Here is a 25,403-nt window from a genome sequence, read left to right on the forward strand (position 1 = left end):
GTCACCATGCTTTTCCCTCACTCTTTGACTTTCTGTCTTTGGCAGGATAAGGACGAAGTCCCAAAGGTGGGAGCAAGTAGTATAACTACTGATGCAGGTAAGAGAATGTCACCATGATAATTAGAGGGTTGCTTTTTTGCGTTTTTGTTTGTTTGTTTTTGTTTGTTTTACTAAATTTACTTCCCAAAGTACATGAGTGGCCATGATACCACTCATGGGAAGAAACAGAAAAATCTGTAGTTAGCTTCACTAACAAAGAATACTACAAACAAGTCAGGACATATTTGCTCACTAATATTTCAAACATCAACAGCACAGTTTGAGACCTCAGCCCTCAGCACACTTCTTCTTCTTCTTCTTCTTCTTCTTCTTCTTCTTCTTCTTCTTCTTCTTCTTCTTCTTCTTCTTCTTCTTTATATACTGCTCTATATCCGGAGGTCTCAGGGCGGTTTTACTCGCATGCAAACAAGGCCTGTCATCTAACTAATTAGACAATTGGGATTGGGACAGTGGCGAAGCATGGGTTGCTGGCGCCCAGGGCGGGCAAACCGCCAAAGCCCCAAGCAGGGCCACATTATGCTACCTGCCTGTCCCTGCAGGGGGAGCCCAGCTGGCTGGCACAGTCCTTGGTGGGCAAATCCCCCTGGTGCCCGCGAAGAGGAGCACTAGGCCAGGCTCCTCTGGGCTCACCCCTTGCCCAGCTTCCTCCATCTGTGTCTGCTCACTGTGAGCCTAAGCTGCTCTGCTACCTTTGCCAGGGCAGGGATCCCTGTGGAAGCCAACACCTGCATGGGGGCACCTGGCTGCACCTCCTCAGAATTTTGCACCTGGGGCCATGCCCCCCTCCCATGCTACACCACTGGATTGGGAAGCAACATGAATGTATATATAGCTATAGGTGAGAAATAAATGTCTAATCAGGACCAGGGATTAACAGGGTGGCCAGGTGTAAAATAGAACAGGGCTGCTGCACCTCTAAGAGTTGTGTAGGAAAATTGTGTAGATCTTGGCATAACAAGTTACACCTGCTGAAAATCCATCTTGACTACACAACTATTAGAGGTGCAGGAGCCCTGCCTTCTGCTACACCAGACCACCCTATTTTAGTAAGGCATCGTGCCTCCCATAGTCACTCCAGTGCTATATTATTGTGAGGAAGCAGGTGGCGCTGTGGTCTAAACCACTAAGCCTCTTGGGCTTGCTGATTGGAAGGTTGGCGGTTCGAATCCATGCGACGGGGTGAGTTCCCGTTGCTCTGTCCAAGCTCCTGCCAACCTAGCAATTCAAAAGCATGCCAGTGCAAGTAGATAAATAGGTACCACTGCAGCGGGAAGGTAAACGGCATTTCCTTACTCTCTGGTTTCCATCAGGGTGTTCCGTTTTGCTAGAAGCAGTTTAGTCATGCTGGCCACATGACCTGGAAAGCTGCCTGTGGACAAACGCTGGCTCCCTTGGCCTGAAGCGAGATGAGCGCCGCACGCCATAGTTGGGGCCCTTTACCGTCCAGGGGTCCTTTACCTTTTTACCTATATTAGTGTGATAGCAAACTACAGGATACATGCCACCACTGGTTATGAAAGTTGAATCTGTAACTACACCAAAGTGTGAGTCACTTTGACATCATCTGCATACTGGTGAGAGTGGTTTCATTGGCTTGTGTGTATATGCAGCCTGCATTCTTTTCTTTGCAGAAAGGGGAACCGGCAGAAGGGTTAGTAAAGAAACGTTTGAGAGTTGATATCGGTGTGCTTAGAAAGCTGGGGTGGGTCAAAGGACTCACTACGGAAAAGTTTGAATGAATTTACGAAATGAATGCATTTCAGTGGATGTTTAAAACTAATCTATCCCTGATTAAAAGAATTGTGAGGCAAATTAGCTCAATAAAAGTGAAGCCTTAATAATAATTATTACTCTTGAGAGCAATTAATGGAATATAATAATTACTTAGCTTTGACCAGGCTTGAAAGAATATCTGAGGCAACTATATTTTAGTGCTGAAAAATACAAAATGAGTCATGAACGAACTGTTGCATTGCATGGCTTTGATGAGCTGCATACACCTTTAATTCTAGGATTCAAGCAAATGACGTGCGTGTGCGTGTGAGAAACATCACTTAATCAAACAAGTCATCGTATTCCAAGTGAAGTATTTTTCTTTTCACATATCATAAGTGAGACAGGGTCTTTCCAAATACCTAATTAGTGCTGTCAGTCAGTCTTGCTCAAGGAAATGTCTTACATGCAAGAATGGCACTGGTGAGTGAATGTTATGCCTTGTATATGGATTTCTAAATAATATGAATAATAAAGAAAAACACCTAGAGTCTCCTTACAGCCATAAAGTGGCTGAAGGCTCTAAAGCAATAGCCATCTTTCAATGGTATATCCTCTCTGCTTGTTTTGCAATACACAGTACTCAGGGACAGCTTGTAAGCTTGTTAGACCACGTCAGACTACTTTTATCTCACTGAGGTTACTAAAGGGGTATTGGTGTGGGTGCTGCTTTAGGTCAGTTGAAGTCAAAAGGATTAATAAGGCCCAAGGTCAAGATTTCCAGCTTCTTGAGATTCACAGCTGTGACCCCACCCCAGTGTTATGAGTTGGGGGTGGGTGGAATAGGAAGTTGGCTGTATGCAATGATGAGGAAGAGCAGCAGCAGGTGATAATGGCAGTGAGCTCACTGAGGGAGCCCATGGAGGTTGTCTTGTCCAAGGGCCTTCTACATCACTGTTGCCATGTTACCCAAAGTAGAATGTTCTCTTCAGATAGAAGGACCCCCACCAAGATCTTTTTGCAGCAGGTCAGTGAGGACCACTTGCTTTTTAAAAGTCTCCCTGTGCACCTTTTGGACTGTATCTTTAGGTTTCCCCCTCTGTGCCAAATAAGTGTTGTTTGATTTTTATAATACATGGAAAATGGATCTCCCTTGGGAGGTTGTGGACTCTCCTTCCTTGGAGGTTTCTAAGCAGAGGTTGGGTGGGCATCTGTCATGGATGCTTTAGCTGAGTTCCCTACATTGCACTAGAAAGATGACCCTTGAGGTCCCTTCCAGCTCCATGATACTATGTTTTTCTGCATCAACAACATTTTATTATGTTCCTATCATTTTTTTGTAATTGTATTCTGTATAAATTATTTAAAAAATATGAATAAAACACGTTCTATTTACAAACAAAACATTTAAATAGCTACCTTTCTACTTCTACTGGTAGGATGGGGGGGCCATGGGTGTAGCCAGGCTTTTTGTTAGGGGGCAGGCTTTCGTTAGGGGGCAGAGCCTCAGATTTGTATTGATTTTTACTGGGGGGGCAGCTGCCCCCCTGCCCCTCCTAGGATACACCCATTGCAAGGCCACAGGAAGGAAAACAAGGTCAGAAGGTGGCCATGGTGGGGAAAAGGTTGGGAAACACTGATTTAAAGCATAGTTTTCCCCAGGGTGTCCAAACCTCCTCCAGAGCTACAGTAACAAACACATTTTCAGAGACTTCATGGGTTATGGGATGATGGAGAGTGTATAATGCAGGGGTGGGAAACCTGTGATCCTCCAGATTTTGCTGGACCCCAGCTCCCATCAGGTCCACCCAGTGTGGCCAATGGCAGAGGCAGTTTTAGTGCCGCAGCACCAGTTCGCCCACACTGGTCACACAGCCAAGGAGGGCGGCTTCTGAAAGCCCTGTAAGTGCTCGCTCAGCTTCGGGGAAGGAGGTGTGAGGGCTCTGTCAGGGTCCCAGAGTCCTGCCTTCTTCCCAAAGCTGAGCAAATCCTTACCCGGCTTTGAGAAGGTGGGGTGAGGGCGGGAAAGGGCATCAATTTTTGGCCTCACACAGGGCGCCATATCACCAAGATCTGTCCCCGCCAATGGTCACAATCCAGCATTATCCAGAGAACCACAGATTCCTAATCCCTAGCCTAGTGGCAAGACCCAAGTCTTTCCCCTAAATAAACACACAAAAAGTTGACAATCCTTTCATTCCACTATAGGAGCTGAACAAACCTATTGTAACAAATGTTTATGTGTCAAGAAGCATTGATATATACCATATTTTTCACTCTATAAGATGCACAAGACGCACCTAGTTTTTGGAGGAGGAAAACAAGAAAATAAATATTCTGAATCTCAGAAGCCAGAACAACAAGAGGGATCGCTGTGCAGCGAAAGCAGTGATCCCTCTTGCTGTTCTGGCTTCTGTGATAGCCGCGCAGCCTGCATTCACTCCATAAGATGCACACACATTTCCCCTGACTTTTTAGGAGGGAAAAAATGAGTCTTATAGAGCAAAAAATATGGTATTTTTAATGTTATGGATAAGAGCAGTGCTTTTTTTTCAGGGGATACTCAAGAGTTCACGCAGTACCGGCACCTCTTAAAAAGTGTGACACTTTCTGTAACAACTTCATGGTGAGTACCAGCACCTATTTTTCTAGAAAACAAGCACCGGATAAGAGAAAGAGATTCAGATTTGATACAGGATCTTTACTAAAAGCACATTGATTAGATCCTTGGCTGACCTGTTTGTTTGTTTTTTACCCTAAAATCATACGCCCAATACAAAGGATATAGAAATGTTGTAGAAATAGTTGTTTTAACTGTTGTTAGGTTTTTATCAGTATTGTCTATTCTGGAATGAATATTGGGTCCTCTACAGCCCCTGTGAGGATTCTGTTTGGGTTTTGTGTTAGCAGAGTTGAAAAAATCTCTCTGGGATCACGGAACAGGAGAACTAAAAATACAGAAAAGCTTGATTAATAATCAATTTGCAGACGTCTTCAGGAATCTGTCATGACACATCAGCCAAGGAAATGCAGGTAAAAATTACTTTTTCCACCACTAAAGGAGTCACAAATAGAAACGGTTTCCTTGGAGATTTAACTGCTGTACTTAAAAGCAAGAGGAAGTTTCTCAATAATGGGTCTGCTTCTGCCCAAGCCATTTAATTAAATCTCTCCATGTGATATAGAGACGGAAAGAGAGGGAAAGAAAAACAATACTAATTTTCTGAACAGCTCTATGTTTTTACATTAGTATCTCTTATCCAGCATGGTACAGTTATCTAAAAAGAAAAATAGCAAAATGTCACCATCTATCTGAGCAACAGACAATAGAGCCATCTAGTCTAACAGCCCAATTCTATAGGTGTTTATGATAAATCCCACAGTATTCAGGGGGACTCATTTCCCAATTCATGCGATTTGAATTGCAGTCCTCACAGCTTCACACAAGTTAGTTGCCACTAAATTCCAGCTGAAATTCAGCACAGATTTCAGCTTTCTGGTAATACTGGGAACAACACACTGTGACCATATGGGATCTGGTTCTCTCACTTCTATGAAATGATCCCAGGATCACAATGGACCCCCATTTTGTGTGGCGCTCACAATACCCTCTCCCAGTGGCGTAGCGTGGGTTGTCAGCACCCGGGGCAAGGCAAGTAATTTGCGCCCCCTAACCCGTGGATTTTAGTAGGGGCAGAGAGCTGCGAGTGCGAGCGCGCCCCCCAGATGTTGCGCCCGGTGCGGCCGGCCCCCCTACACCCCCACGCTACGCCACTGCCCTCTCCAGATGTAATACCGCCCAAGCAATTTTTCTATCTGTAAAGTATTTTTTTTTGGGGGGGGACAGGTTATCATGTCACACTGGTACAGTGGCATAGAGTGGAGGGCCCGGGGGGGGGGCCTTGGCCCTGGGCACAAATTTCTTAGGGGGTGCAACCAGCTGCCCTCACAACAGGCTCCCTCATTGAGGCCAGAGCCTCGGGTAGACAAGCCATGCCTAGGCCAGGCGTTCAGGGTTGGGGCGATGGGGGGTGCCTCCTTCTCCTCATGGCTGTGTGTGTCGTGCTCCTAGGGCAGCCAAGAGGGAGGGAGGGGGAGGACACCACCACTACCGCTGCCCACCAAGGAGGGAGGGAGGAAGAAGAAGGTGGGAAAGCACTGCCAGAGCCACGTGTGTTGCCCAGAGTGCCTTTCTGCTAGGACAGGAAGGTGAAGCGACACAGCAGCGCTCCTGGCTTCCCGTTTCTCTGCCTTATCTCTGCTCCTAGATCAGGGCTAGTTTGCAAGGAGATACTCCCTTGACTGGATGCTGACTGGCGAAGGGAATGACCTCTGCCCACTTGTCCCTCCCTGGGTGCCAGCAACCCATGCTATGTCCCTGCATTGGTATGAAGGAAGAACTTTGGCTTCTAAAATATTGTAACACGCCACCCCAATCTCCACGAGTGGTGTGAGATTCCAGGGGTTGCATGTGCACCTTAACCCAGGGTCTGTGTTTCCTTTTGGACAAATGGGGCACAGCAGAAACTGTGGTGTCTTTAAGATATATGGTTTATTTACACAAATATATTATAACCTGAACCTAGATGAACAGCACCTGCTCCCCAAAGATATCTCCTTCTTAGGACGTGTTATCAGGATCATTTTTTATTTTTGAGTGTGGTGGTGGCATTGTCTTCAATGGTATGTGTCTTTTCTTGTTATTTCAATGGCAAATAATTGTGAAGGAACGGCAAAATTATTTTTACCCCACCCCTTCAAATTTATCCTTCCCATTAACATTTTTGTCACTCTGCAGTTTGTACAGTATGTTTCACATGCCCGATGTGGACTGGAATGGTTTGGGGGATATAGTTGTGTTACACCTACTTTGTCACACATCAATCATAGCTTTGATGAATGCTTTATCAGCAGGCAAAAAAATAAAAATAAAGCAAGGTGAGACCAGTGCCACACACAGCATGAAGCTAACAAAGATGTTTTGCTGTGACATTGTACCACTTTAAATATTTCCAGTGCTGCTCATTCCTTGTAGTTTTCCCCTCTGAACCAAGTGAACAGACAAGCCTAGTTGTCAGTGCCCGCAATGGCATCTCAACAGATGGCAGTGAATGTAAACAACCATCTGTGTGTCCCGAATTTAAGCTTACGGACGGTGATAGGAAGAAATGTGCTATTATGCAACCACATCTGTGATAAGTTGATTTGCACAAGACCATCATCTTGTCTTGTGAGCTAAAGATACATTGATAAACCCTAAGGGAATGGTACAAAACTTCCCAGAGAAATCCCCCACTGATCCAAACAAACAGAACATTTGGATCAAGTGTGAGGGCTATAAATTTGGAAAACAAGGGGGGAAATTGCTGCAAATGTTATATGCTCACATACTTGTACATTTTCTTTGAAAGATTATATTAGGACATATTGGAGAGGAATTAATTATGGGGTATGTTAATCTTGTGGTTGGTGTTTTTTATGTGTTTTAAAATCTACAGTAAAGGTGCCCAGATATTTTCATCACTCTGAATTTCTCTAAGCTTTAGGGAAAGTAGCAAGTATCAGAATATTAAACTTGATACTGCTTGCCACAGAGGGGGGGCAGGGAGAGAAATATAGAAATGAGTGTAACTATATTATACACACCATATAAATACAGTGCTGGCAGATGCAAAAACATATACATATATGTCCTAAAGATTCTTGTATGCCCAAAGGTGCATAAATCTGCATCCGTTTAAATAAAGGTGCCAAACTGTACCACTTTATATGGAGATTGCTTCCCTCCATAGAAACAAATGTGGATCCCTAAGCAGAAAAGCTGTTTTGGGGTGGGTGGAAGGGAAGGTGGTACAAAGGTCTAGGAGGACATCTGACTTTGGCATCCAGAACAAATATATCAAACTTTTGTTTCCAAACTCAAAACATAGTAAAGAACTGTGGTCCAAAAATGTGTACAAAAAATGTGGTTTAAAAGTTCCTTTTAAACACTGGGAGCCCTTTCCATTTCTCTTCAGTACTGCAATTGTCACCTTAAAAGTTCCACACCTACTTTCTAGAGAAAAATCTTCAAGTGTCAGATTAATAATAATAATAATAATAATAATAATAATAATAATGCTTTTATTATTTGTACCCCACCCATCTGCCTGGGTTGCCCCAGCCACTCTGGGCAGCTTCCAACAAATATAAAAGCATAATAAAACATCAAACATTATAAACTTCCCTATACAGAGCTGCCTTCAGATATCTTCAAAAATATCTTCAGATATCTTATACAAGTTTGTATCTCCTTGACATCTGATGGGAGGGCGTTCCACAGGGTGGATGTCACTACTGAGAAGTATTAAGTAATATTAGAGACGGTAATACTAAGATACTTGATCTTAGGCAGAAGGCCAAGAAGTGCTACAAACCAATACAGGAAGGTTCCTTTATACCAGGTTAGCTCAGCATTAAAACTGGTACCTTTCGCCAGCTTTTGTTGGTAAGACAACTATGGCTGTACCTGGGCTGAAATAGCTTGGCCGCTGTGATCTTGGCACCGGTAACCTCAAATCTGGATGACTGCAATATGCTGTATATAGGCTTTCCTTGGGCTTAAGCTGGCAGCTGGAGGAACCTAGCCATTAGCTAGGTTTTTGACTGGGGCAAACTGTCAATACCATTTAACAGCAACAGAAATGCATATATTAGTGGAAAGTGTGCATGAAAATGAATGTATCAGTGAAAATAACATACAAAATGTGTTATATTAGGGGAAACTGCTTGCAAAAATGTGTACATTAGTTAAAAGTGTGTATAAAAATGTGCTTGTTAGGAGAAATTTTCACTAAAATATTGGTAGGTTTTCCTTTTTTTAATATAATTTTTATTGAACAATAATAAACAATAATTTCCAATATACGCCTACCAATCTCATTCCCTACTGCTCTGCTGAGCTTATGACTTCCTTCCATCCCGCCAACAAGCTTTCCCTTTTCAAATCTATAACTCACAGTTTAATCTTATATTATAAAGTCCACGTCGTAGGATTTATTTCAATCCTGCTAGTGTCTTCAAACTTCTACAATTAGTATCTATATAGTCAATGAATTTACTCCGTCTCTTTGGAATTTTAGTTCATCCTGGTTTCGAACTCTGCAGGTCAGTTTTGCCAGTTCCACGTAATCCATCATCTTCGTCTGCCACTCCTCCATCGTTGGTAAGTCCTGTAACTTCTACTTTGGGGCTAATAAAGTTCTCGCCGCAGTTGTGGCATACATAAATAGTCTTTGCTCTACCTTTGCATTTTCCTCTCCCATCAAGCCCAGCAGAAAAGCGTCCGGCTTTTTGGGGAAGGTAGATTTAGGCATCTTTTTCAGTTCATTGTAGATTAGTTCCCAAAATGATCTTACCTTGTCACATGTCCACTACATATGATATAAATCTCCATCCTTCTCTTTACATTTCCAACATAACCTAATACTCATTTCATGAGGATTTAAAATAAGCAATTAAGTCACATATTACTGCGAAATGGGGGAAATTGAATTTAAGATTGGAAAAAATGAGAAACTGAGAGGACCAGAAATTGTTTGGTCCTTCCATTCCTACAGGGGACATAGGCCTCCTCTGGTAGTGAAGTGTTGCCTAGCAACAGGATGCAGTTACCCTGCTGATTGGCGCCTCTCCTCACTTACGGTAGGTGGTTGGCCCTGGTTCTCAGTAGTTATAGGAGCAGTAGCCAAAAGAGGCAATTGGGGATAGTAGTAATAAAAGTCCTCTTCCGAGCCTTCTTGGTATTTCTGACCACCTCAATGCAATGCATTTAAAACACACTTATATCGCTTAAACAATCATGGCTTTCCCCAAAGAATCCTTGGAAATGTTGTGTGTTCAGGGCGCTGGGAGACATGACCTCTGTTCTCTTCTGTGGTTCATAACAGGCAACAACCAATTACCTTGCTTTCTTTAGGCAAACAATATTTGGCAGTAAAATGCTGCATCCATTCAGCTACCCACCCACAAAGCCACATACAAGTTAGTTTCAGCCTCCCAGGCAGGATCATGACAAAAGTTTGTCAAGTTATTGACCTGGATCACAATGCTAGAACTGAGCACTCTGTTATCAACAAATTCTATCTTCAGTTACTATTATGAGCTAAACTTGTGTAAGCCTTGCAGATGCATCTACATGATTTATTCATTCAAAGCATGACTTGGCTAATTAAAGTACACCTTTTGCTTATTACATTTTATGGACTCCATTACTATAATGCAGGCAGCCCCAAGCAGCTTGAGACAGAAAATTGTCTCTGGGGTGGGGGAAAATATGAGACACAAGTGTCCTTTATTTCATCCTTGCAGAATGTTGAATGGCGGCAGATGACATTTTGCAAAACAGAACAAATTGTGAGACAGCTACTATAAAATTGAAATTTACAGTCTTAAATAAATCTAAGAAAACATTCTGGATTGAAAGTGTAGGTACACGTGCAAACAGTTATATTAGTCATCTTTTCCACCCAGGTTAGCCCATCTTATCAACTGCTACATTATTTTACAATCAGGTAATCCTGTTAATTTCAATGGTATACTTAGAAATTAACTAAAAATCACTTTTTTTATAGTTCTGTGATGCAATATTAAGAAAAGGAAATTAGGAAACAACGGAATAGTATGTACAAAAAGTACAACAAACATACTTCATCACCTTAGTCTTTCTATTCTTCTTAAGAATTTCTGCTATCTGTATCTCATTCCCGTTTATTATAATTGTATATATCTAATATCTAGTTTTTCATGGACCCTGGCATTTTTATAGTATGTCATTTCCAGATGACAGGCTCAGTAAAAAAATATGGCTTCGGTAGCACTCAAGAATTTCATTTTGCAAATGTTATCAGGGAGATAGTAAGATTATCTGTGGATTCAATCAGTTGTGGGAAATTTGTAATACCTTGTCAACTCTTGGGTTAATATGTTTTATACATGATCCTCCTCAGAGTCCTTGAGGAGAATCTGTGTTTGTTTCAATCATTAATCTGTCTTTTTTGATACAAACTAGGCTACAGATGACCCTGTTATATTCATTAGGCAGATATGGTCCGTAATATCAAAGTTAATCAAAAGAGTAGGTCCAATTTTAAAAATAAACAAATATTAGCATCCTATCACTAAAAAAATTACTCAGTCACAATCACAGAAATGGTGGGACAGTCACTCACTAAAGATCAAAGGTGCCATGCTGGGATGCTTCGATGCTTCGATGATTCCCTGATCTCTTGAATTGGTAAGAATTTATGTGTTTCCTGGCTGTGAGCAGTAAGAGGAGCTTCTAATAAGTAGGCCAGTGGCTACTAAAAGTACAGGATCTCTGTTTTCATTTGTATTAAAATTATGGTGTACTTTTGTTGCAGGAAACTGAAGTCCTTTGCAGCTGTTTGGCACTGTTTCTTTGAATCCTCAGATAGTAAAACGGTTTCCATTTTTGCAACACCAGTTTCACACTTCTATATATTTGCACACAAAAAGTGAGTTGGAAGGGGGGGGGGAGATTATTGTTGCTATTTTATTTGAGTTTGTCTGATGGTACTGTGATAAATCTGCTATTACATATATTAGCTTTTTTCTTTTCTTTCTGTTGATGTTACAGTTCTGTTGGTGTATACTATACGCCCTCCCATCAGATGTCAAAGAAATAAACAACTATCTGACGTTTAGAAGGCATCTGAAGGCAGCCCTGTTTCGGGAAGTTTTTAATGACTGATGTTTTAAGGTATTTTTTTATCTTTTGTTGGAAGCCGCCCAGAGTGGCTGGGGAAACCCAGCCAGACGGACGGGGTATAAAAAATGAATTATTATTATTATTATTATTATTATTATTATTATTATTCCAATACATCCCTCAGACTCCCCTACACATGCAGACTTCTACTCTTACCAAATTTCAAGGGACACCAGCATCTGCTCCATTGAAGTGAATGGAGAAAGTTCACAGCTGGTGTTTAGTATACTGCACTTCCAACGATGCTTTGGATTATGGCAAAGGTCTTGACGAGCTGGCGGACTCAGAAGAAATATACTGGTTTTAAGCAGTATCAAGAAACAGAAAAGATAGAGAGGCACCAATCCCAGGGAGAAAAGGGAGGAAAAACCTCAAAGATACATAAGCAGCAATGCAATTTTTAAGACCCCATGCATTTTGAGCAGAAGGCTCTTTTCAGGAGCAACTGAAACTATTATCTAAAATAAACTTATGAAACACTAGCCCATTTTCAGAGGTTCTGTTCATGCTAGCAGAAAAGTTCAGGAAATGGCATTAGGTTTCAACCCCCAAATACCAAAATCGCATATAGTCAGAACACATTGGGTTCAGTGGTGGGTGGGATTACCAAAGTTTCCTCCTCAGTTGCTTGTCCCCTTTCCCCCCTTTCTGTCTTTGTTTTAATTTATTTTTGCCAAGTGCATAAAGCTGAACGAGCATAATTTAAATGCATGTAATTTCAAGTTACCTGTATTGTAGAGAGCGCTCTCTGTGTGGCAGTCCTCAACCCTGCATTTCCTTGGTTTACAGTCACATGGAAAGGAGAGAGCTCTCAAGCAGTGGCGTAGCGTGGGTTGTCAGCACCCGGGGCAAGGCAAGTAATTTGCGCCCCCTAACCCGTGGATTTGCGCCCCCTAACCCATGGATTTGCCCTAACCCCAGATGTTGCGCCCGGTGCGGCCCGCCCCCCCTGCACCCCCCACGCTACGCCACTGCTCTCAAGAGACATATTTATAATGAACATGCCTTGGTCAGAGGCAAAACTTGAAACAATGGAAGAGGGCTGCTTTCTCTACTTCAATGACTTGCAATATAGCCCAGAGGGAATGTCATGCCTATGTGTTGAAGACTTTCCCATCATCACCAAACTGACTTACCATTGACCTATTTTGGAAACTACAGTGGTACCTCAGGTTTACATATGCTTCAGGTTACATACGCTTCAGGTTACATACTCCGCTAACCCAGAAATATTACCTCGGGTTAAGAACTTTGCTTTAGGATGAGAACAGAAATCGTGCTCTGGCGGCAGCGGGAGACCCCATTAGCTAAAGTGCTGCTTCAGGTTAAGAACAGTTTCAGGTTAAGTACGGACCTCCGGAACGAGGTACCACTGTAGTGTTATGGCTGTTTAAAGTGGTTTCTCTCTCTTCTTGAGGATGCGTCTTTGAAACACCTCAGACTGCAATAAACCACCATTTCTTGCGCACCTCTGAGTTTCCCCCTCTCTTTTCTTCCTTATGTAATATCTGTCAGGAGCTCACCCTACACTTGAGTAGGACCCTGGCAGAGACACATGCCCGACTGGCATGTTCCCTCCCTCCTGGTCGATCGTTCGGGTGCTTCAAATGCTTTCTTCTGCCTGAACATCACAGTGACTGATGCCAACCGACACTTAGGAATCTGCAGAGTTTGTGCAACTTGCGTAACAGACCTCAGCAATGCAGCATTTTGGCTAATCTATTTTATTTACATATAAACACACACGGAGCACTGCAACATGGCTCCCTCTCTCTCTAGCATCAGACAGCAAAGAGAAAAAGAACAAAGGACAATAGTCCCACTTCACGGAACACAGTAACACAAACATCCTGTTTCCGTCACTTCCCACTCTGTGGAGTCAAAACATATACTGTCATGTGAAAGACAACAATCCCATGACTGCAATCATGGAGCAGGAATTCTAACAATGTCATGATCACAGCCTAAAGACGAGTGTCCTGAGATCTTTTACAGGTATGCAAGTCTGACTGATTTCTGCTGGGCTCACACACAAGAATAACTTCCACAGGACTGCACTCAAGATAGCAAAATTAGCATTGAGAGTTGTCAAGTTCTCAAGAAAGGACACTAAGGACACATTTGGTTATGACTATATTTCCATGAATAAATATTATAAATTTTGTGGTTTATGAGTTCTTATGTCAACCACCTAACCTATTGTAAGTCTTTTCCTTGCTCTTTCCTTATTAACCTTCTTCCCGTCTCCCACAGGGCTATGTCAGGTCTACTGCTCTCACCTGAAATGCATCTATATATGGAACGGTTAGGATTTAGGTAGAAAAACATTGTCAGTGATGGAATAATCACAATGGAAATGTCAGTGGATACTTGTTACATGCCGTGTCACCTCCATGTTGTCATTAATGATAGCATGCAAAATGCCACCCTTTTCACTGGGGATGTGAAAATCTACTAACATATTATTGCCAATTACAAATTGTGTTTCTTTAATATAATGCGGAAAACAAACCATGTGTATCCTTTTCAAGCAAGGCAAAGTTACAAGAATGGATACTTGCTTGAAAGAAGCCTGTATTACAGTAGCATCTTTAGTCTTTGTGATTTGACTTGTAATATATAAGTTGTATGTCTGTAATTTCTTTGGGTGTGGAATGACATTTTGACTGGTTATGTTTGTACATATTGTATTATATTTTAATGCATTCACATATATAAATGTATAATGGAAAACACATAATATACTCAAGCCCTTGTTACCAAGGAGAGCATCTGAATGTTACCAATAAACAGTATTCTGTAAAACTATTTGGTGTTTTCATATTTTTAAAGGGAAAAAAGAGCTGTGGAATATTGAGAAATATTTGGTCTTTTGGAAGATAGCTCACAATGGGTTGTGTCCAATGCTTGCGTTATTCAGAATAGACTCACTGACCTATTAATGAGCATGTCTAACAGGTCCAGAAAGTTCAATGGGTCTACTCTGTGTAGGACTAGCATTGGATACAATCCTTTGTTTTCCAGGTTATTGTTTCCTAAATTGCAAAACACTAACATGACTGCCCTTCTGGATACAGGATTAACTCTAAGTGCTAGAGATGTGGCAATGAGATTGGCACCTTGCTACATATGCAGTGGGCTTGTGAGATGGCTGAAAGCTACTGGTCACTAGTTTTGAAGCAGTTGGCTCCATCTTAAATGGACCTGTTTTCCAAATCTAAGACTGAATTTACTTTTTTAGGACAATCTAGATTATTTGCAAGCTTTGCCATATTAGTCACCATATGCCTGATGGCATCAAGGACTCTGGGAATTAGCTGTATGGAATTAGCTGCACATGGAAGAAATTCATGTTGGCGTTGAGCAAAAGTATATTGACAATTTCTCTGAGAACTAGCATCCATTCATAGCCTAAGCCAACCCAAACTTGTTTTGGTCAAATGTTCCGTCTTCATATGATTGTTCTGGTATGACCATATCAAACTATTTTTGTATATGTCCTGGATCTTTCTTACTTCTTTTGCTATGCATTTTGCGTCCTCATTATTGTCTTTATTCCACCTGTAAATTTTCAAGGTTTTACATTTATTTCCCCTGTTATTGCTATTACTTTTTTCTTAGTGTGTGTGTGTGTGTGTGTGTGTGTGTGTGTGTGTACCAATCAAACCACCAAATACATTTGTGGAGTTCTTACATACAGTTCATTACAAAACAGGAGTGGAGTCTTTGGAAACGGATTATTCCTTATGACAGCCTTCCCTTGTGCATTCGGGATGGAAACCATTGATGTAACTACACGTTATCTGTCCTTATCTGTCATACCCCTCAGTACTGTATTTTGCTGCATCAGCTTGTCTGACAAAGCGATTTGCCGAACCTTAACTAACCAGCTCCTGTGGCAGATAACATGAAATAAATGGCTGTAAAGGCAGAAGAAGCAACAGGGTTTTAAAAAGAAGTAAGAGGATTTCTTCAAGCCCCAGAAACCCAGTGAAGGGTGTTTGGAGAGGACTGTCTTGAGACCACCCCCTGGTGCAATTATTCCCTTTGCTTGTATCTTGGTGGTCTTTGCTGACTGAATGGTACCAAGTAGAACCTTATTATATATATTGTTGGTTTCATGCCATACCTAATAATTAGTACTTTTGTTCATTTAGACAACCTATGAAGAGTGGCGATCATTTTGATTACTTACAAATTGCATTTAAATACTTGTCTTATTTTTATCTTTTGAACCAATGCATCTAAACTAATTAAAGCAACAATAACCCACCACACATATGTCATAAAGCAGTGGTGCTGTATGACCAGAATGGAAGACAAATAAATGTCTCTCAAAGAAGAAGAAGAAGAAAATTCAAAGTTATATAGTACTGCGTTTTTATTGGCTGGCTGTATTCCAGTCATGATGCTGCTTCTGATATTTTACAAAAGCATATTTATAACTTCTACATTTATACCAATTAAAAAAAATAGGCTGCTATGCTTTCCAATTTGGGAAGCTGATGTCAAAATTTCAGCCATATTGGATCACCAAAAGGGAGGGAAAGAATTCCTTCTCATTCAAGGGCATATAAAAAAAGAGGAAGAAGCATGTGTCAGATTATATATTAATTTTTTGCAATGCTGATATTTCACCTCGACCACTTTCTCCTTTTTTTAGTGCAGCAAAATAATAATGGTTATGAAATCTTAACACAGAATAGCCGCGTATATGAAGCAAAATAAGCTCTGTTAATTTAGTCTGCTTTCCTAAATGTTAACAGCAGTGTAAAAATGGATGCTCTCATCCCTGTAATCAGTTGCACGGTGCACAAGGGCATCAGTCTCTGGTGCCTCATCTGCGAACTAATCTTTCATTTCATAGCAGATCTTTCCATATCAAACAACACAAATGACTTAATTTGCATGACAGGATTTGTAACGGGGCAAATCTAGTGTCAAAGTCGATTAAAGATTACACCGGAGAACTATCATAATCAGGACTCTAATGAGCCTAAATAGTACATGTAAAGTCTCCCCTTTTTGCCATTCCAGTCATGTATAAAAAGGGAATGTGTTTCCTTTCATCGGTGAGCCAGTCCTTGGGTTTGAACATTATGCCCTACGTTGAGCTAAAGTCATGTCAGTCTAGTTTCAGAGGGAGAGAAAGGGAAATAATAAAGCAAACATCACTTCACAAATGACATTGCTTAGTATAAGCCAACGTTTGAAGCCCTTAATTCTTCTAATCTGCAAAATAGTCAATGCTAATGGGTTTTTGCCTTTGTGAAAGCTGATGCATAGAAAGAAAAACTTTAATGAGCTGCCTGGGTTGTATGCTTACAGATACCTGTCAAGTGTCTGTCATCTTAGCTATCGCAGAGGCATTATAAAGAAAGTAAGAAGGAAGGAACGACAGTATTTGTACAAGCATTTTCATGCTAAAATGGCACAATTTTCTTCCTGTCATAATTTCATTGTATCCAAAAGTCAGAAAAAAGCTTAACCCTTTCACTTCACACATCTTGTGTAGCAGACTGCCTGTCCTGCACTGCAGTTTTTTTAAAAACAGCATCATGGTTTTTGTAAACAACATCCTCTCCTAAATTTGTTTCAGGAACCCAAATTAAACACATTTTTAAGGGAGTCAATTGCTGCACCCCAGGGAGATCAGGAATTTATTAAATGTAACAACCCCATAATATAAAAATCTGTCACTGGGATTTTATTTTCCTGACTTCTTAATTTTAGATTCCTTTGTATCCTTCTGCTAGTCGATTGAATATAGGTGCAATAAGGTCAGCAAGGGCCTTGATTCTCACCTTCTCTTTTACTGAGAGGAAATAGCAAATATAAAGGCATCTTTTAACACTGGTAGTGAATCACACTGTCATTATTAGCTACCATTGTGGTTGAATGAGCCTTGTTTGTAGTAATTCATAACAATTTATCACAGCTGAAGTAAAACATTAAAAAGATGAAGCCTGGTTGGGATTTCCTTCCCCATATTTTAAGATTTTTTTTAAAAAAACAACAACGCATGCTATAGCAAATATTTCAAAGACCTGATTCTCTAGACATCCTTCCTTTAACGTTTCTCCATAACCTTCCTCAATACATGCCCAGCAGCCTTACTAAAACACCCACTTGTAATTTTGTTTCTATTCTAGACATTATGTATGCAAATGTCCACATTTGCTGAACTCCCAAGTTTTTTGGGTGTGGCAAAATGCTAACAGACCCAATCCTGCTTGGTTTACAGTGACAGGATGGCAGCTTCCTCCTGAAAGTGGGAACGTTTCCTTTCATGGAAAGTCAATTATCTGCATCTTCTCACACAGGGATCTTTACCGCTTTCAGAGCATGATGTATGTTAACAACTAGAGACTTTCACAAATGCAGAGTTCTGTTTCCCTTTCTGAGAACCTGCAAGCAGCTGGTGAATTGTGGGAAGTCTGTGGCAGCTGCTATTGGCTCAGTATGAACTGTGCCATGTTTCAAATCTTGCCTCTTAAAGTTTAAGACTAGAAAAGTCTCAACTTTCCCAGCTAAAGGCTTATCCACACTTCTGCTTGTGTGTGGTTTTTAGGCACAGATCGAAAGAGTTTTGCCCTTGCCTTGCTGCTTTCCCCCCAAAAACGTGGTCTTTAGTGATAAATGGAAGCAAATGTCAATCCAGAGAAAACCCAATTGACGTTTGCTCTGATGCAGCAGTAAATATTGTGTTGCCTCAGGGCAAAGCAACAAGGCAAGGGTAAGATTGGATGAGGATATGAGACTGGATTAGGATATGAGTACTGTGGAAATTAGTTAATAAATGCTTGCAAATCATTCTAACATTCTAGTGCATTATATAAATCCTTTACCACACTTAGCCCAGGGACCCCCCAAAATGCAGGGCAAAGGTCTGAGGGTTTTCCCATTTTGAACTGCTAAATTTTTGCCTTTCATTTTGAAAACTGGGAATTGATGATGTTATAACTCCTTTCTTCTAGATTCAAAGATGTGCTGAAATGCAGGACACACTTCAACACCTCTTAAGTATCCTCTGAAAAACCTCAGGCATTAGTTTCAGGTTTCCAATGAGCCATTGCAATCTAAACTGCAGGGAACGTTAATGAGTGCACTGCACATTTCCAATGGACTCACTGTGCACTCAGTGAAAATATCTCATGGATTCCTGCTGCAGGTGAAAACTCCACATGGAACAATCTCTCTGTCTCTCTCTCTGTCTCTCTCTGTCTCTCTTTCCCAAAAGGCAAAGGTTTAAATAAACACAGCAGGACATTTCAGTCAAAGCAGCAGCATTAGCATGGAGTTTGCTTTTTAAAAAGGTGAGAAAATGTTCTTCTAAGCCTTTGTGACATATAACAGCTCTAATGTAGAAGTCTCCTGCGCTGACAGAAAAAGAAGGAAAAGGTATGATACCACAATAAAGTGTACTTAAAAACGGGCATTTGCAGATGTCTAGGATATGATAAATGGCGGACTGATGTGGAGGAAACAACAACAAACTAAATAATATGCCAGATCTTAAGTGTAATAGAGTAACACCCCACCCCCAAAGTGGGAGAGCCGGAAGTACATACAGCCAATGGGACTCAGGGTATTCTGTCTAGCTTGGTGGATGTACTTTTCCTGGGAAAAAGTTTTCTAAGTTTAGCCTGAATAAGCCTATGCAAATATAAAATATTTGAAGAATAGTCATATAATATATGAGTTTACACATGGATTCAAGCTCTCATTGGCTATTTTTGCACCATAAACCATGGTTTGCCTTGCATGAGTGACTTTCACCTGTTTTACTCCTTTCCACTCATACTGACAGGAAACAAACTATGATCACTGGTTTAATACTACATCTGAACCAGAGATCACAGTTTCCCCTCTGCTCCCAGCAAACCATGATCTGTAGCTATGGTTTATTCTTGGTTTATGGGTCATGGTTTGCTGGGAGCAAAACAAACCACAATCCCTGGTTCAGATGTAATACCAAGTTAGGGGTCGTGGTTTGTTTCCTCCCATTGTGAGGAACAGAACAGCCCACGGAGGCATGTTCACAATAAGCCAGGAGGTTTACTATGACATGCAAGCTGAGCCATTGTCTCTCGCTTAGTCTCCCCCTAAACGGCGCTCCTTCCTTGTGTTCTGAGGTGAAGGTTGTGTGGAAAAGGTCTCAACTTCGGAGGGAAAGGCATACTTATTGATCCTTCCTCATTTAAACCCGACCATGCTGTTTCATAAATGATCACCCGGGCTTTTCTGGCTGGTGTGTTTGATACAGTATTCACACTGTAATCCCACGGACCAAACACCAAGAGATTAGGGCACCAATATAAACAATATGCATTAGCCTGTGTGTGTGTGTGTGTGTGTGTGTGTGTGGCTGCGATTTCGACTCCGTCCACTTCCAAGTGATGAATAATTCATCCAACATCTCTGCTCAATTGTGGTTTTCTTCTCTCTCTCTTTCTTTTTTTAAACAACTGCAATATGAATTCAAAAAGGTTATAAGGCATGCTGCTAAATAATGCTTTGTGGCTTCCTCGGTGGCAGTTTGTGTACAATTTTCCGCAGACTTCAGCCTTTGCCATTGCTATTTCAGAGTTCATTTTTCTTCCAATCCAAGGTTAGCCTTTTCCTCTGAACACTACCTCTGTGACCTAACTGCTACACCTCTGATCCTCCACACCCCAGAAGCTGTCACAAGTCTCCCTCCTTCCCAGGAGTTGAACACACAATAGAGAATAGGCCCTAGCTGTGAGGTTCAGCAGCCATTAACCCCTACCAGCTGTTCCTGCAGGGAGCCTTCTGTGGCTGAATGCCCTTTCTCTGAGGAGGCCCTCATTTCCACTAATCTAACTATTGTTGGGTAGGAATGCTGACAGGAGAAAAGAAATTTTTCTTGTGTTCATGCAAGTGTGTGTATCCATGTGTAAGTGAAGGAAGAGTGAAGGCTAATTTCTATAGTAGGCATGAATGGAGGGAATAGGAAAAATACTAGTTAAAATGTGTTTACTTGCTTAAAAGGCTGAGTCAATTTAAATAATTTCAGTACCATGCTTTTTTCTGCCTCTAGTTAAGGGGAAGAAACTGGTTACTATTAATTTTTTTCCATAAAAGCCACTCAAATGATGCTGGTATTGGCCATACCTTTAAAGTAAAGTTGTTACTTTATTATTATTATTATTATTATTATTATTATTATTATTATTATTAAGTCGCAGCTACATTATTTCTTTATTTAAATGCTGGGGAAAGTTAGGCAAGGGGATTTGCATCTCTGTAGAAAGTGAATGCAAAACTGTGTTTTGGAAAGATCTAAGTTTACTGAACCATTTATATTGATTGGGTAACCTTTGCTGATAATTCACAATCTCATCTCCCAGCAAAAATATGAAGTGAGTGTGGTATTTTATTACCAGATTTAGGATAAAGCACCATTCTTGTAAAACAATATAAATCAACTGTATCCAAAACCATTTTTTTAAAAAAAACTAAATTAGATATTCAATAATTGGGTGTGAAATCTCATGTTATTTTTAGGAGGATTTAATTTTTGCAATTATAAATAAACTTTCCTTTTAAAAGATTTTCCTGGACTATGAATAGCTCTACATAAGATGGAGTTAAGGTTCCTTTTCATAGCTAGGAAAATAGCTACCATCTAATTAGCATGCAGAAAAGAAAAGAAAATGTTAGTACATTTAAATAGCTTGGTCACTACAGATTTCAGTTCCCCCACAAAAACACTGATATGTTTTCTTATTACAGTTATCATTTCATAAAGTACAGTGAATCTATATGTTTGCATTATTCAAATTAGAAATAATTTAGGCAGGGTTATATTTTCTAAATAATTAGACTATCATAGTAGGGCAAACGTCAGATGTAATAAAGCTCTACAATGCATCTGTTCCCATGTCTAGACTGCAGCAATTATGGTCTACAGAAGCAGAAAGGTAAAAGCGTTGCTTGCATGTTTCCGTGATTAAAATCCAGTATTTCCTTTATTTGGCCCACTCCCCTTTATTACCTAAATCACTTAACTATTGCAAAGTAAAAAATTTAACTCAATGGAGTTGTACTTTCTTAATTTCAAATGCAAACAAACAAGCAAACACGCAGGGAATAATCTATCCGCTGTATTATTTCCCTAAATCGTTCAGCACAATGCCTCAATTTAAATCTGTGCAAATAATGAAACCAAGCTGCATAAATGCTTCTGGACAGATACAGAGAGAATTCGAACTGTTAAATAAACCATCAGTCTTTGAGAGAATTGTGCAAGTTGCATTTGTTGAAGCAGATAGTTAGATATATCCAAAAAGAGAAAGAGTAGTGATGATGGGTAATAATAATACTAAGGAGGAGAAGGAGGAGGAGAAGGAGAGAGAGAGATCTTAATAAGAAGATTCTCATGACATTTGTGGGACTCCCCTTGACATCATATTGACATGAGCTGGAAGCCCTGCCTCCTCAAATCAGCTCACTGACTGCCTTAGACTCTCATCCGGTAATGATCACCTATACTGTACACCTACCTTTGATTGCATTCATCATTTTAGACTTTCTATGTTCTAATTCTGTCATCTCAGCACTTAGAACAACACCTATTGAAATATTAAATCTGGGTTGCATTGACAAATCATATTGCCCCCAATATTTATTAGCAAAAAAGCACCCAAACCCACCCTTATACCTAATCCTGAAAAGGGTGACACAGCTAGTTTTGTCCAACCAGCAATGTCACATTGTTAGTTAGTTTTTTGTGAGATAACTTTTTAGTGATTAAGGCCCAGTCCTAAAGAGATTGCCAGGCCTGAACGTTATTGGAACAAGGATACATGAATGTGTGTCTCGCTTGCTCTAGGAACATCTGTTCTTCCCTAGTATGCAAAATGGCTTTTCCCACAGTAAGCGAGGCTTTCAAAAAAGGCTAGGTGCCTGCCAGAATAAGGATACATCAGTATGTGCAGTGACACTCCTCCCACATCAGCATGGGGCAAGAAAAGCAGCAAATAAGCCAATTTTTGAAATCTCCTCCAGGCTTCTCCAGCTGTATTAGACATTAGTGGATGTGAGTCTGCTCTCTTCCACCATGATTCAAACGGAAGATAAATACTCACATTCTCCATAGCATGCAAATCAATTCTCCATTCATGAAGGCCCTTGTGGTTGGTCTATTCCCCCTAGGACGCACTCAAGACTCAAAGAAGTGGAAGATCAGGAAAGGTAAGCTGCCCTTCCGAGAAGCTTATCCACATTTTCTGATCTGGTCATGGAGAAACCCATTTAGAACTACAGAACCTAGGAACGCATTCTAAAAACTATTGACCTGAATTAACTCTACCTGATCTCCTCTAATTTGCTTTGCAAATGCAATTCACATTAAGTTGGTTCTCAACCACCTCTAAATGACTTTCCAAACACTGCTTTGCACCTAACCAGAACCTGTTGAATGTAGTTGGGGTTCCAAACACAACAAAGGTAGTGCATCCTTCTCAGAGCCTAAGATGTGTTGTCCCTGTTCCACAGCCCTTTTTATTACAGCAGCCTCACATCCTGTCACTCTGGGATAGGGGCTGCCTGAGGGGAAGGGCAACATGGTCCATCTATCCCTCTTATTCTACACACAGAAGCCAAACAGACTAGTAGTTGGATCTTACTTCAATGCTGAGGTGGGCTAGCATCCTCCACAGTGTACCTGAGGGCAACAGGCTAGCATCAGGAGTACATAACAGGCCACGTGGCACACATAGCTCTGAGAAGAACAGCTGACACCCTTGGCAGCCTACTGTAACAACTTTGCAAGGCACGTAAGGGACAAAATTACTCAGATTCCGACAGCACTGGACACCACAGGTAGAAGAAGCCCTAGGGAGGCATCCAGTGACTGTCTGTTCCATCTGTACTGGATCTGTTTTGATTATTGTGACAGTGGCATAGCATGGGTTGCCTGCACCCGGGGCCATACAGAGATGGTGGTTGGGAGGGAGGGAAACGGACAGAGTTTGCATGTTGAAAATTTATGCCCCTTGCAATTTTTTGCACGGGGCAACTGCCCCTGTGCCACCCCACGCTACACCACTGTATTATGGCCTAAGGATGTAGACATGATGCCTGAAGAAGTCTGGTGGGCCATCTGCCCCCTTGACTTTTGCCCATCTTGGCTTCCTAAAGGTAGCCAGAGGGAATTGACTGGGTGGGTTAAGGGAGTGAAAAATGCTTCACTGGAGGACGGGCAAATACCACCTGCCTTGAAGAATACCTCCCTGGACCCAGACAATAACTATTGTCAGTGACTACGGTAATAACCCCTTTTTTGGAGCAAGGTGCTTGAGAAGGTGGCAGCAGTCCAGTTTCAGGCTTGCTTGGAAGAAACAGAATATCTGGATCCATTTCAGTCAGACTTCAGGCCTGGTCATAGCACTGAAACTGCCTTGGTCACCCTGGTTGATTAAATGTGAAACTGCTCATTCTTCTTGACTTCTTGGTGGTGTCTGATACAACTGACTGTGGTATCCTTCTGGGGCGGCTCAAGGAGGCCGGGGTTGTACTTCTATGGTTCTGTTGCTACCTTCAGGGCCATTTTCAGAATGTAGTTATGGAAGGCCACTGTTCAACACCATGGAAGCTTTCTTGTGGTGTTCCACAGAGTTCCATCTTGTCTCCCACACTACTGAACATCCATATGAAGCAGCTGGAAGCTGTGGTTAGGAATTTTGGGGTGAAGTGTCACCAATATGCAGATGACACCCAGTTCTATCTCTCTGCTCCATTTGAATCAGGGGTGTGTGGCTGAGGTGCTGGGTAGGCTCTTGGAGGTAGTGATGGGCTGGATGTGGACCAACAAATTGAAACGGAATCCTGAAAAGAAAGAAGTGGTACGTGTTCCAAGTTCTCAAATCCAGGAGTTGTGAGGACAGCCTGTTCTAGCAATGGCATTCCCCTGGAAGGAGCAAGTTTGTGGCTTGGAGGTACTCCTGGACCCAACATTGTCACTTGAGGCCCAGGTTGCCCCAGTGGCTAGGTGTGCTTGTTTCTCCCTACAGGTATTCCATTAGCTACAGACCTTTTTGGACAGAGATGACTTGGGCATGGTTCTCCATTCTCTGGTAATGTCTAGATTGGATTGTAATGTGCTCAATGTGGGGCTGCCCTTGAAGATGACTTCAACTGGTCCAAAATGCAGCGTACAATACAGATTATTGGCTATAGTTGCCTTTATAACCCAGGCCAATGCAAACAATTATCATAAGAGTACATCTCCTACAATGGTCTTCTGATGTTTCTTTTGTTTTGTTGTTCTAAACTTGTTTTTAACTTTTTATGATTTACTGTTTGTTTTTGTTCTTTATATTGCTGTAAACTGCTGTGATATATTTCTATGATATAGCAGTATATAAATATTTTTTATCAGTTAATCAATAACCCTGTTCTAAAACAGTCCCATTGGCTGGCCAGTTCGTTTCCCAAATCAAAGTGCTGCTGTTTGCCTTTAAAGCCCTATATGCAGTGCTTTTTTTCTAAAAAAATGTTTAGGGGTGCTCTCATTTTCCTACTCATATTGAAATACTGCCCCTCAATGAGGCCAAACTAAGATTCACAAAATGTTTAGTGCAGGCATCCGCAAACTCGGCCCTCCAGATGTTTTAGGACTACAATTCCCATCATCCCTGACCACTGGTCCTGTTAGCTAGGGATGATGCGAGTTGTAGTCCCAAAACATCTGGAGGGCCGAGTTTGGGGATGCCTGGTTTAGTGGTATGTGTACCCCTGTGGTCCCCACAGAAAAAAGCCCTGCCTATATGACTTAGGCCCCAGATATCTGAGAGATCACCACCTTCCCTATAGACCCTGCAACGGAGGCCCCTAT

At 41.3% G+C, this 25,403-nt stretch overlaps 1 long non-coding RNA gene across 1 annotated transcript; it reads left to right on the top strand.

The window, feature by feature from the left end:
* The first annotated feature begins 9,891 nt into the window (after positions 1-9,891).
* LOC310745326 lies at positions 9,892-11,536 on the top strand. The gene is made up of 3 exons (XR_014540081.1): positions 9,892-10,325; positions 11,175-11,288; positions 11,411-11,536. It is a non-coding gene; the product is annotated as an uncharacterized lncRNA (long non-coding RNA).
* The last annotated feature ends 13,867 nt before the right edge of the window (positions 11,537-25,403 follow it).

Source organism: Podarcis filfolensis (assembly GCF_964270895.1).
Source record: "Podarcis filfolensis genome assembly, chromosome: 12".
In the NCBI taxonomy this organism is placed as follows: Eukaryota; Metazoa; Chordata; class Lepidosauria; order Squamata; family Lacertidae; genus Podarcis; species Podarcis filfolensis.